The 14,657-nt window shown below is 41.4% G+C and overlaps 2 protein-coding genes across 2 annotated transcripts in view; both read right to left on the bottom strand.

The window, feature by feature from the left end:
• The window catches only part of ENPP2 (ectonucleotide pyrophosphatase/phosphodiesterase 2), a 110,366-nt gene that overhangs the window by 90,633 nt on the left and 5,076 nt on the right, over window positions 1-14,657 (bottom strand). The window lies entirely within an intron of this gene.
• The window catches only part of TAF2 (TATA-box binding protein associated factor 2), a 155,331-nt gene continuing 150,728 nt past the window's right edge, over window positions 10,055-14,657 (bottom strand). The window contains exon 28 of the mRNA XM_042923296.1: window positions 10,055-10,140. The gene's annotated coding sequence lies outside the window, so the exon portion shown is untranslated. The remainder of the gene's footprint in view (window positions 10,141-14,657) is intronic.

A 14,657-nucleotide genomic window follows, 5' to 3' on the forward strand; every position in this document is an offset into this window, starting at 1 on the left:
AGCATTTGAGTGGTGGTGTGAACCTTTTTTAACCAGCCCCTGTATGTGATGAAACCTTTTACATTCCTAAAAATAGGAGGATCTCTTTCAGAGTACTTCGGGGCCTCTGCCATAGGACTTTAATCAAGTTTCCTGTTTCATTTTATTTCAAAATAAAATGAAAACCCAGTGCTTGCCTACGGATCTCAAGGGACTTGAATCTTAATGGCAACAACCTGTAATCAGAGTTTGTGGGACAATTGTGGGAATTTAAGAACAATGTCTTGGAACGACACAGATGGGCCTTGAGGACATTATGCTCAGTGAAATAAGTCAGACAGAAAAGACAAACACGGAATGAACTCACTTAATAGGCAGAATCTAAAAAAAAAGCTCATAGACCCAGAAGCGGGGGGGTGAGGAGTGGGCAAAATGGGCGAAGGGGGTCAGAAGATACAAACTTCTAGTTATAAAATAAATAAGCCATGGGGATGTAATGTACAGGTCATGGTGACTATAATGAATAATACTGTATTGCATGTTTAAAATCACTAAAAGGGTAGATCTTTAAAAGTTCTCATCATAAGAAAATGAATTCTGTAGTTAATGTATGGTGACAGCTGTTAACTAAACTTATTATGGTGATCATTTTGTAATACATACAAATATAGAATCATTCTATTGGACACCTGAAACTATATAATGTTATATGTCAATTATACTACAATTTTTTTAATGCCTTGCATTTGAAGAACACTTCTTAAAAAAAAAAAAAAAAAACCCTATAAGAAGAATGAAGGCTCACTCACTCTTTCTACTTTGCGATCAGTAAAACTGAAAGCCCGCTCATAGGCAAAGTCGCAGAGCTAACGTACCTCTGACTGGGACATCATGACAGTTCAGGACAGGATGAAGGGAGGGGAAGCAAGTGTGGATGAATGGTACCATACCTGGCTTGGAGCATATACTCCATAGGTGGTAGCTAGGATTTCCTAAGTGCCTGCTCTTTGCTGGACAACACACTAGAGACACTTATATATACATATATTGCCTTATTTAATCTCCTTAAAAGCTTTCACACTATTATCATTGTCAATATATGAGAAAACAAGGTCAAATATATCAGACACCTTGTCCAAGTTCAAGCACCTGTTAAATGGAGGAGTTTTCTCTTCTCCATGATTTCCTAATGAGGATTATAAACTGGCAAGATCTAAAAGGAATGGGAATATTAACTATTTGCTGCAAGAAACATGAGTCTATTAAAAGTAGAGAATCCAGGGGCGCCTGGGTGGCTCAGTCGGTTAAGCGTCTGACTTCGGCTCAGGTCATGATCTCACAGTTCGTGAGTCCGAGCCCCAGCTGTGCTGACAGCTCAGAGCCTGGAGCCGCTTCACATTCTGTGTCTCCCTCTCTCTCTGCCCCTTCCCTGCTCATGCTCTGTCTCTCTCTGTCTCAAAAGTAAATAAACATTAAAAAAAATTTTTTTTTAAAAAGTAGAGAATCTGATAAATGTTTGGTAAGTTTTAATACTTGATAATGTTTCCTAAATCAGAACACACCAGAAGCCACAGATTAACTTCTATCCTAGGCTGACCTAATTCTCACCCAAAAAAAGAATCGGGTAGTAATGAGGAAGTGACTGGCCCGAACTGTGGGCGTCATGGCCATATCATTTCAAGGTTCCTAGGAGATCAGAGAGAACACGGATCATTGTCAGACAAGTGACCTAAACTTCCAGAAACCAGAATTTTACAAATTCATATAATATTGATTCAAGGCAGATTTAGTGAGCACTCCCTACAACATACGCTAATGGTTATTGAAAGCTTTCTCTGTGCCAAGTACTACTTGATGTCAAGGATACTGAGATAAGAAGCATGTTTTAACTGGAAGACGTGGAAGTCTGTTAAACACACTCTGTTAAGTCACAGAGGTATGCAGTGGGGATGCAGTGGGTATGTGTGGGGGCTACTGAGGATACGCTCACTCAATCTCTGCTCTACTCCAGTACCAGGGAACCTTCTGGTCTTACAGATTTTTTGTAGGATGTGTTATAGATACAGTTCATATATTCTGCCAGTTATGCTCCTGAGGTGGTCTTTCTGCACATGCTATTTAAACAGCAGAATTGAGGGGCGCCTGGGTGGCTCAGTCAGTTGAACGTCTGACTTCGGCCCAGGTCATGAGCTCACAGTCCGTGATTTCGAGCCCCGCCTCGGGCTCTGTGCTGACAGCTCAGAGCCTGGAGCCTGCTTTGGATTCTGTGTCACCCTCTCTCTCTGCTCCTCCCCTGCTCATGCTCTGTCTCTCTCTGTCTCAGAAATAAATAAAACATTTAAAAAATTAAAAAAAAATAAACAGCAGAATTGAGACAAGGTCCACCCTCCTGTCCCTTTAGCTGTTTCTCTGGTAACAATTTTTATAAAAGAAAGCTGGGAGTTTTTGTTACCTGAAAGTCCAATAGAAGTCCATGCTTGATCACAACTCTAAGTGACCTCATTATATCTTGGGTCCCTTTAGTAGACAATGACTGCCCAACCCAGGAGAGAAAAGTTCAGGTGGCACCGCCTAGACTCCCATCTGGACTCCCATCTTTATTTTAGATGTCTTGTTTTAGTAAGTCACTAAACTACACAGCATTGAGAAAGGCATGACCAGGATGATGAGGAGTCCGTGTTACCCAATTCATTCATTCACTCATTCATTCATTCATTCATTCACTCACTTGCTTATTTACTCAACAAATTTTTACTGAGCACCTTGTATGCCATCAGGCGTTAGGGATGCAAAGTGAACAGAGCAAATCCTCTGCCTCAAGATCCCACATTCCAGTGGGAGAAGAAATGTAATATAATTTCAGATACTTTATACATGATAAGGGAAACAAAGCCAAGCAAGAGAACAAAGAGTAATGGCAGTAGCTATTTTCAACTGGGTGGTAATGAATGTCTTTCAGCAGAGATGACATCTGAACAAAAATCTGGATAGAGTGAGGGAAGGAACAGCAAATGAAACCCCAATTTGTAGGAGCAGCCGACTATGTTCAGGAAGGCCTGTGTGGCTAGAGTGGAGTCAGGGGAATAATCCCAGATGATCTCAAAGAGGCTATCGGGTGCTGGTCCATGCAGGACCTCACAGGTCACAGTGGAGCCTTTGTGTTTCATTTTGGGTGTGATGAGAAGTGACTGGGGGGATTTCAATCAGGCAGTGACATAATCCGATTTGTTTCAAAAGGCTCACTGGATGTTTAGAGAATGGATATTTAATGAACTCCCCCATGGCCAATGGTTGAAGACTGTGCAGCTTGGGTGCCTTGCATAGACAATGGAAGAAGGTGGGTGTGGTTGTCCTTCTCAAATGTTCTAAGGGCAATACAAGACAGATGAGTTTTATTTTGTGTACTTCCTCAGGCAAAACTAGAAGTTACAGAGAAGCATGCTTCATCTCACAATAAGAGGAACTTTCTAGCAAATCAGTGCTGCCAGAGTTCTCTCATCAAAAACGAACTCACAGTTACTATTGAAGAAAAGGCTGGGTAGGTGAGGTCAAGAATTATGGCAAAGTATGGAAATTCAGAAGAAGATTGGCTATACAACATTTTAGGTCCTTCCCAACTCTAGGCTCCTATTAGTTACCTCTCTTTTTAAAACTGTCTTTGGAGGCTGAGTTCTCTCTGTAATGACCAGCAAAGAGCTACTCAAATTAAATTAAATAACCAGAATTCAATTTTATTTTTTTCTTAATAAATCAAAAAGAAAGGGAAGGATCCTTATACACACTTTGTTCTTACTGTTTCATCGCCTGAAGGAAATGTACATATAGTTATAGGCGGGTATAAACAGTATAGGATTGGCATGTGGAATTTAATATGCCAAAGAAAGAGAACACTGGTCAGGATAAGGCTAAGAAAAGGAGAAACACCTTCCACAAAGTCATTTGATGGATTTAAGCAAGAGATTAAGCAATCTACTTTGGGTACGTCTAAAAGACAGGCATAAGACAAGCTGACCTTATACTGCCTCTCCTAGCCTTACAGGTCTCTTATAATCCTTTATAAACAGAGAGCCACTGCAAAGTTGAAATACAAATGACCTCAGCTTGCCACTAGAGTATTATGCAAGACAATGCAGAAGTTCTGGACCTTATATTGTCCCGCTAAACTTCTGTGGCTCTAATGAGAGATGTTATACAACTTGTTAATTACTAAAATCCTGGGCTGTCGGGTTTGGTTAGAGTCATGGCTCAGATGCTCACTAGCTGTGTGGCCTGAATTAGGAAATCTCTCCAGACCTCTGCTTCTAGGTATGTAAAATGGGAGTAAACCCAGCACCTCCCTCATTGAGTTGTGGGGATTAAGTAAAATAGTCCTTGTAGTATTGATTGTTAATAATTACAGCTACCATATACTGAGCACATAGAATGTGCCAGACATTGCACAGAAATCCTCTCCACAGTCTTGCAGGGTACGTATTGGTTTCTCTTTTTGACAGACGCTCAAGGAGCTTAAGTAACCTGCCCAAGGTGATGTAGATTCATCCAGACTCAGCTCTGCCTAACCAAAGTCTAGCTTCTAAGTACTTCTTTTCATAGTACACTATGCTACCATACATTTGGTTTATTACAAAAATTCCTCCAACCTCACAATTGGAGGGCATTTGAAGGGTTTTTCTCTAGTGCCTTTAAGAGTTCAGATAAAGAAGGACTCTGTAAAGGATAGTTTCTCATTTTCACACCAACTACAGGTTGGAGCCATTATACCAATGTATTCTATTTGTGTCATCTGACTGATGCAGCCTGTCTTACATGCCTTCTAGGTTTGTGGCTGGCCAGTCTCAGTCACAGCCTTGTAGCCTATGGTATCTGGTAACAAAGCAGTTTGCAAAAGATGCTGTTTTCTCTTTTTTTCCTAGTCTTCTCTCCCTTCCTGCTGCTGTTTCCCCTTCTTCCTGAGAATTGATAAAAATTCTCTCACTCTTACTTTTGCAGTTAATCTCATGTGACCTATTGACAATGACCCAGTTGTTCTACTCAACTACAACACAGTTGAGACGCCAGTGTAAGGACAAAGATCGCCGCCTGACGGAGCTGGGAGCAATCTTTCTGTATTGGTTCCTCTCACTGCACCCAACACAATCTAATCATAATAAGGGCACTGAGCACAGTAACCCCTACCGGGAGTCAACCACTGGCCAAACATCTAACATGAACTTGCTCATTCATCCATTTATGCAGCAAATACTGTTTTAGGCAGAAAAGACACCAGCAATTAACAAAATAACCCAAGTGCCTACTCATGGAGCTTATATTTTGTTGGATGGAAAAGTCATAAATTATACAAATATGTCAATTAGTGACAAGAGCTATGAATAAAGAATAAAACAGGACGGTGGGAACAAGGAGAGAATGCAGTTGGCCCTTGAACTACGCAAATAAAGCCATTAGGATTATCCTATTTTACAGATGAAGAGTTTGAATAATTTGCCAAAAGTCGTCCAGTGTTAAAACAACAATCTGCCATATTCTCATGGTGACAATAATAAATATAACACCATCTATGAAGGTGGTTATAAAATAGCATGAAGTAAAGAATCATATTTTACGAGTGAAGAACCAAGACCCAGAAAGATTAAATAATCTGCTCACAGCTACACAGTAAGTGATGGGGATAGAATTGAAATGCAGTCTGAATGGTTTGAAGTCCCTGATCTTTCCACCTGACCTTGCCCCTTCTGTTGTATTTGTTCCGTCTGAAATTCTTTTCACTGAACTCAAAGTTTCTTGAGGACAGGGACTGCATCTCCACCATCTCCTGCAAGTTCTACAGCATCTGGCACAGAAAGTGTTGAGCTTTCTGCATGTGGACCAGCCACACTCCCCAGGCAGAAAGCAAGATGGCCGCCCATTCTAATTTTCAGACCTTCTCAGCCTCACTTGGCAGTGGGTCTCAGTGTATAATTAGCATTGTGAGCAATATTACCCTTGACCCCCAGAGTGCCAAGAGACACCCAGTGGCAACCTGCTAGCCTGAGCCTAATCTCTCAGAAATACCTGCATTCCCAGGCAGACTTGTGTCCTGCACAGACTTGTTTGCCTCTTTATTAGGCTGGTGTTTGTCTAGGAATCAAAGGAATAAGCAAGTAGGATGCACATGGCCTGCATGTTAATGAGGGTCGATCCTGTGGAGTAAAGGGGGTATTGTGATGAATTTGAAGGGCTTGCCGACTAGCTGTATCACGTCAACTCCGGCCTAACAATGCTTTCCTCAGCACTCCTCAGCAATGGTGCTCACAGCTGCACTTTGCACTTAGTGCACATTGTGCTAACCCATCGTAGATGATCAGATGGGGTGAATGAATGAATGATTTTCCTTCGTATTATTCAGGTTGCTTCGCAGGAGTACAACACAACTAAGTGGAAACATTTTGAGAGCAAGTATAATTCTCTTTGGGTTAAGATTTAGGGCAAAGTGGATAGAGCTTAGAGTCAGGCAAACCCAGGTTCAAACTTCAGTGTGGCCACTCACTAGCTGGACGGGTTTGGAAACGAACTCATCAGACTTCTCTGCTCTCCTTCAACCTTCAGTTCTCAGCCCAGAGAGCCCTCGACCCTGTTGCTTCCCAGTCATCTTGTTATTCCCTTTCTCCCCCCACCTATTTGTCTTTGAATACTTACCCTAACTCTTGGCATGTACACCTCTCCCACTGGACTGTAAGCTCCACAATATTAGTGAGTCTATGCCCCTTTCCTCTTACGTTCAGAGCCTAGCATGGTGACTGGCACACAGAGACATTCAATTAATACTGGCTGAATATATTAACAAAGGAAGAGGACGGTGAAGAAAGAGGAAGGAAATTGTAAGGAGAGTGTAGAGGGTTCAGACAGAGGAGGAAAGGGATCAGGCAAGTGTCTTACAGTTTTACTTTCCTGTGAAATGGCAGCAGAGTTGGCTTGGGCCTTCTTCCGTCCCTCCGTCCCTACCCAGTCCGGCCCCCAAGGCCAGAGTTCTCAAGAACTCTCTGGATCCTAGAGGAGTGCTAAGCCTCAACGCTAGAAAAATAATGCCACTTTCTTGTCCCTGTCCTCAGGCACCCAAGAAATGCTGGGAAAATTGCAGAACCTTGCTGCTGATGCCCACACACACTTATGTCGCTTCACTTTAACCAAGCCTCCAGGAGCCTCGACCATGTCTTTAGTTACTTCATGTTGACTAACCACTGAAGTGTCTGTATACAATGTCAGAAATTTTTCTAGATTTTTCAAGCCTTCTGCTCCCATCCCTCTCAGGGAATAACTTTAATCCTTTATCCCCTCAAAAGATCAAGGCCATTCTAACATGCTTATTACGTCCTACATACAGATTTTACTCCCAGTGATGCCATACACAAAAGTTGCTTTGGAGGGTGAGGAATACTGGGAAAAACGTTTTTTTCCCTTGTTTTTGCCTAAGGATCAAATTATAGATCGAGGTGTTTCTTAGGAAAATTGCTTGCCTTGTGTTATTTAGGAAGGTCATCCTCTGGCAGCCTGACTACATTTTTAGTGAATTTAGAGCCGCGGGGAGTGGACGTCAAGACTATAAATAATCTAGGGTAATAGTAATAAGGGGTTTAGGATCCAGTGAGCACTGGATGAACACCCTGTAACATCTCACAACATGCCTTCCCAAGGCAAACGTGGCTAGACAAGGACTAAAAGACATAGTTAGGCCGAAGACGTCTCTCACAGAGAAGCTGGCAGAGCGTCTACCTTAGCTGTTACCTGTTACCTGACAAGCAGGGGCCACCATGCTCTGTAGATTTTCTGGTTGAGGTGTCCTGTCAACCAACCGCAGCAGATAAGCTCAACTTTGCCAAACTCTTTTTTAACCCCGAGTTTGAGATGATAGTTATTTGAAATAAAAAGAACAGGGGCCCCTGGGTGGCTCAGTCGGTTAGGCGTCCAAATTCCACTCAGGTCATGATCTCGCGGTTTGTGAGTTCATGCCTCGCGTCGGGCTCTGTGCTGACAGTTCAGAGCCTGGAGCCTGCTTCGGATCCTGTGTCTCCCTGTCTCTCCGCCCCACCCCTGCTCATGCTCTGTCTCTCTCTGTCTCTCAAAAATAAATAAACATTTTTAAAAAATAATAATTAAAAAAAATAGACTACATGTCATGTATTTCTTCTGATTTCTTTGTAGACATCAACTCATTGAACTTGAGGAACAATCACACATATAGGTACTGTTATCATCTGTAATTGATGGGGGCAGAAACTGAGGTACAGAGAAATTCAGTGGTAGACACGGGGCTTAAACAGTGGCAGCTCCAGAGCCTGAGCACTTAAACACTACCCACCAGATCTGCCTTGTCTTTGAGATGAAGGGTGTTAAATAAAAAATTACAAATCAGTTCCCCACTGCTAAGCCCATTTAGGACAGATGCAATCTACAATCAACCTTCCAGACCACCTGTAGTAAGAGCAGAAGTTTTGGAATCTAACAGACCTTAGTTTGAATTCTAAGAGCTGTGAGAAGCCCCAGATGCCTCATGGATAAGGCATTGGCCTCCTAAGAACTATGAGACCTTGGCCAGTTATTTAACCTCTTTAGGCCTTTACTTTTCCTCGTTCTAAAAATGAGAATAACAGGAACTCCATCCCAGGGGGGTTTTGAGCAGGTGTAGGCAAACTTTTTCTGCAAAGGGCCAGATGATAAATATTTTAGGTCTTGCAGGCCATGCAATGATCACTATCATAACTATTCAAGTTGCTATTGTAGCGTAAAACCACACACGGACTCTGCAGAAACAAATGGGGGTGACTGTGTTCCAATAAAACTTTATTACAAAACAGCCACCAGAGCAGGGCTATAGTTTGCCCATCTCTGGCTTTGAAGATTACATGAGATAATGTATGTGCTTTGCACGATCCCTAGAATACAAGAAGTCATCAAAAAAGATAGTATAATTATGGTTTCATCATAAGATGACTAGTGCTTTCAAGTTGGTCCAAAAAAAACCCAACCAAAACTAAGTTAATTTAACATTGTCAAGAACCTCTGAAGCCTTACATGGGTAAATGTATAACTTTCATAAACTCTTTTGAGATACTGAGAAATTACCAACACTCTACTCCTAATTTTACTTTATAGGAAGGACTTCCAGAGACAATAGATTTTAGTGTTTTCAATATTTTGGACATATTTAAACTAAAAAATAATTTATTGTTTATTTGAAATAGAAATTTAACCGGGAAATCCTGAGGTTTCCCATTGTTGTTGTTGCCTGTCTTGTTTTGCTTGTCTGTTTTTTTCCCAAATCTGACAAACTACCTATAGGCTTCTATGATTCTGCAATTTGGAAATCACCGGTTTTATCGCATAACAAGAATAACCCAACACAAGCAACATTTTGTTCCTTCGGCGAAGAAAAGAATTACATTCTTATGGAATTATCCCCAAGGTTCAAAACTAATAAGTCCCCTGGGTAGAAGCCACTGAAATACTTATAAGACAACCAGTGCTCTGCACTCACGGGTGCCAAGAACAAGCTTAGGTCACCCAAGGAAAAAGTGCAATAATCTTGCATTTGTTCCTGCTGATTAAAGTCAAGCAGCTTCTGGAAACTGTGAGGCACCCCTCATGTCACTATGTTGAATTAATATCTGAGCAGTATTAATGATGGAAAAACCCAATTATGTCCAACACGTCCGAAGTTTTGCAATTGGATTTGTCAGCAATCAAACTGTGTACTAAGAGAGCCCAGTTTGGCAGTAAACAAAGCTTCTGAGTGGAGAAGAAATATTCTGCGCACATAAACACTGGCGCCTAAATTCCTGATAAATATTTGATAATGAAGATGTGGGAGGAGGAGCTGGTGCCTTCAGGCATCAGATATCTTCCAACAAGTCAGATTATAAAATCTTTCTCAGGGGATTTAGAAAAAGAGAGAGAGAGAGAGAGAGAGAGAGAGAGAGAGAGAGAGAGATGTGGCTTAGCATGCCACAGCCCATATCTTTTCAAACTTTAAAGACAAAAGATGGTATTTGGCATGTCCATGAAGGTGAGAGGCACTGTTTTAATTAATAGTATAGTATTTAGAATCAAAAGTCCATGTTTGAGTTTCAGCTCGACCACTTCCAAGCTGTACAACCTTGATCTCATCTCAACTTCCAATTCCTATCCCTAAAACAGAGATATAAGAATTATCATCTCTTATGCTTTGGTCAGGGTCAGAGGAGATCATGGATATGGAAATGCTTTGCTAACTGGAAACAGCAAGACTCTGTCATCTATCATTCCTATGAATAACAGCAGAATCTCTGGTGACTGAAGAGCAAAATAATGTGTTGAGTGTTACCAGCTGAAACCATGCTAGGGGAATTAAGCTCTCATGAAATCTGTATTAATCTAAGTCTGTAGAAAGCCATGACAAAGTATCACAAATGGCTTAAGCCACACAAATGTATTGACTCACAGTGCTGGAGGCTGAAAGTCCGAAGTCAAGATGTCGGCAGGGTCAGTTCCCTATGATCCCTGTGAGGGCTGTGAGGGCGGGATCTGTTCCAGGTCTCTCTTCTTGACTTTGTAGATGGCCATATTCTCCCTGTGTTTCTTCCCACCCTCTTCCCTCTATGAATATCTCTGTGTCAAATTTCCCCTTTTTGTAAGGACACCAGTCATACTGGAGTAGGACATACCCTGATGATCTCACTTTACTTTGATTACCTCTGTGCAGACCCTGTGATGGTTAGTTTTATGGGCCAATTTGATTGAGCTAAGGGATGCCCCAATAGTTGGTAAAACATTTCTGGGTCTGTCTGTGAGGGTGTTTCTGGAAGAGATTAGCATTTGAATCAGTTGAGTAGAAAAGATCACCCTCACCAATGCATCATCCAATACACTGAGGTCCTGAGGAGGAAGAGCAAATTTGCTCTTTTAGCTTGAGCTGCGACAACCATCTTTTTCTGCCCTCATATATCTACATTCCTGGTTCTCATACCTTTAGATTTAGACTGGGACTTACACCATCAGCCTCTCATTGTTTGGACTCAAATTAAATTACAACACCAGTTTGCATGATTCTCCAGCTTGTGGACAACAGATCATTGGACTTCTCAGCCTCCACAATCATATGAGCCAATTCCTATAATAACTCTTTCTATATTAGCTGACAGAGAGATAAAGATAGAGTTTATCAATAGAAGATGTGTGTGTGTGTGTGTGTGTGTGTGTGTGTGTGTCTGTGTGTGAGACTTATTGATTGTGTCCAGACTAATACAAACCTTACCTCCAAATAAGGTCACATTCTGAGGTATTCGGGGTTAGAACTTCAACTGGTTGGGGGTAGGGGGAGACAAGGGAAAGACACAATTCAACCTGTGACAACATCTTCTATTTATTTTGTTAAAAAGTCACCAAATTCACTCACAGTGTTTCCCAACCAATGCCTGCTTCCAGATGAAAACATTTCACTTTAAAATGGAGACCTACCTACTTGCTGAGTGTCTAAGATGATAAATTATTTACTTCAGAGTAAGGATCTAAGGCCATGGCCACATACCTTCTCTAGACACCGAAACATTAGGCAGTGTCCTTCTTTTTAGAAAATTATCTTTATCTTATAACATACATGTCACCATTTTTCCTTATATTTGGCTTGGGAATAAAATTTTGTCATACTGATAGTCACAGAGATACTGAAGTTTGTAGATTTCAAACTCAATTCTTTTTTTTTTTTTAATTTTTTTTTTTAACGTTTATTTATTTTTGAGACAGAGACAGAGCATGAACGGGGAAGGGGAAGAGAGAGAGGGAGACACAGAATCGGAAGCAGGCTCCAGGCTCTGAGCCATTAGCCCAGAGCCCAACGCGGGGCTCGAACTCACGGACCGCGAGATCATGACCTGAGCTGAAGTCGGACGCTTAACCGACTGCGCCACCCAGGCGCCCCTCAAACTCAATTCTTTAAAAAAAAAAACATTTATTGGCTACGTCTCACTTCTGCATCAAGCTTACCTATTGTTGACACGTTTCCAAATCAGATGCCTTCATTAAATTTCAAAAAAAAGCTAATAAGTATATCCACACATATAAATAAAATATCTTATAAATACATCTATATAACATAGAATAGGAATTAAGTTTTTAAAAGTGAAATTAGACTTTTTTTAACTCATCCTTTCTTAGCAACTCAGTATCCTGTTTTTGTCATAAACTGTCTTACCATTTTAGAAACTATAAATGTCCCCTACAGAATAGATACATGGGTACATGGACATGTGTCTCTGGGGGTAATCCTAACATTTTTTTATACTATCAAAAAAGTGGAAACAGCCTGATGTCCACCAAGAGGAGTTTGTTAAACAAATAATGAGGCAACGGAATGGGACACAATACACCCATTAAAGATCATGTTTTTGAAAAATATATAAATGGCATCGGGTAATATTCTTGGTATGTTGTTAAAGGAAAAACAGTTACAGAAGGATTTGCATGATTCTGATTTTATTCTTTTTTAAGTTATTTATTTATTTGTTTGTTTGTTTAGAGTACAAGTGGGAGAGGGCCACAGAGAGAGGGAGAGAGAGAATCCCAAGCAGGCTCCACACTGATAGCACAGAGCCTGTTGTGGGGCTCGAACTCATGGACTATGAGATCATGACCTGAACCAAAACCAAGAGTCAGACACTTAACTGACTGAGCTACCCAGGTGCCCATGATTCTGATTTTAAATCTACATGTGCATAAACCTAGAGAAAGATATTCACCCCTGTGTTAATATGCTTATCTCCAGGTACTAAGATGTGGACAATATTTTGTTTCTTCTTGGTATTTTCCTTATTTAACTTTTTTCTACAAAATGCATGCATCACTTACAAAATGAAAATATGACTTTTTTTTAATAAATAGAAATTCCCTTCTGAAAGGTTCTTGCCTTAGACATAGCACCATTCATACCATAGGGTTACTGCATTTTTCACAGTTCTTAGTACTGGGTTTCTAGGGGATAATAGAAGAAGATCAAATAGGTATAAAAAATAATTACATACTCAACCCTAAAATGCAGCCTATGACGTTAAAGGAAGGCTTGACAAAAATTCAGCATTTAATTTAGGTTAGGCCTTAATGAAAAAGTATATTCTCAATGAAGTAATAGGTTAGACAGAGGAGGGGTGGTCCTGACATTAGAAAGGTCATAAGTAAACAAACAGGCAGCAAAAACGCTGAGTCTCCTCTGAAAGTAACAAATAGTTCAGTATGAGTAGTTCCTAGGGTTTCTAACAGGATGCCAGGGGACCAGGCAGGAATATTAAGTCAAGGGCATGAATTGTCAGGAAGTTTATTGTTCAAACTAAGGCCCTTCAGCAGTGAAAGTGAGGACTCTAAGTAGCTACCAGGAGACAGTAGGCACCAGGACTATGCAGGGAAACCAGGACCCATGGCTGCCCTACAAAGGCTTGGATCACACCAGCCAGGCTGAGATATTGGAATTTCATACACAGAATCCTGGAATCTTTGTGTTGGAAGGAAATGTCAGTGCCCATCCAGCCAGGCCACCTCTATTCCTACCTCTCCAACTTGGCCAAGAATAGTTACAAAGTGTTTGTTTTTGTTCAAATATCTGTGACAAAATGCTTATTGCCTTGGAACAGCTCTGTTAGAAAATTCCTCCTCGTGGGCGCCTGGATGGCTCAGTCGATTAAGCGTTCGACTCTTGATTTTGGTTCAGGTCATGATCTCACAGTTCGTGGGTTTGAGCCCCACGTGGGGCTTTATGCTGACAGTGTGGAGCCTGCTTGGGATTCTCTCTCTCTTTCTGCCCCTGCCTCTCTCTCTTTCTCTCTCTCTCTCAAAATAAATAAACAGAAAGAAAGAAAGAAAGAAAGAAAGAAAGAAAGAAAGAAAGAAAGAAAGAAAGAAAGAAAATTCCTCCTTGTATTGAGCTGAAATTTATTTCCCTGACTCTCCCACCCATTTGGCCCAGCTCTGCCATCTCAGAGAGAGAAACACAATGCTAATCTCTCTTCCACATGAGAGTAAAAGATGTAAAGACAGACATCCTAGCCTTCTAGATCCTCTCCTTTGCAGCTGAAATGTCCTGTAGCCGCCCTCCCTACAGCATTCCCACAGTAGGTCACTACTTGCTTCCTATGTCCTAGTTCGCTCTTGAGTTGTTCCACGCTTGTCCTTTTCCTGCTCCCATTTTGGATGGGGCCACCATCTTCTCTTGTTTATATTACCACCACACCTCCCTCGTCAACCATCTCTCCAAGCCACTGTCCATTCAGCAGCCAGAATGATCTTTCCAAAACACAAAACTGATTGGGACCCTGCCCTGTTCACAGTCTTCAATGATTCCTTATTCTCCTGAGGATCAATTACAGCTCTAGTTCTAGCTCCTACCACCACTCTATCTCATCTCTCTCATCCCCTCAGCTCTCTGCACCCCCTCTTTCAGTTCCTTGAACAGGCTTCTTGCCTTCAGCCTACTGAAGGGTACCGTTACATTTGCCTGGAACTCCTCCCTCCTGCACTCTTGAGAACCCTTACTCAGCCTTCGGGTCTCAGTTTAAACATCACTTCCTCTAAAAGTCTACCCTGGTCCCATTAAGCTTGGATTAAATATCTCTTCCTAGGTGGTTCCACAGGGATCTAAGCTTCCCCTACGAAAGCAAGTATGACATTGAATTGAAATCATC

The sequence above is a fragment of the Panthera leo genome, chromosome F2, assembly GCF_018350215.1.
Source record: "Panthera leo isolate Ple1 chromosome F2, P.leo_Ple1_pat1.1, whole genome shotgun sequence".
Taxonomy (NCBI): domain Eukaryota; kingdom Metazoa; phylum Chordata; class Mammalia; order Carnivora; family Felidae; genus Panthera; species Panthera leo.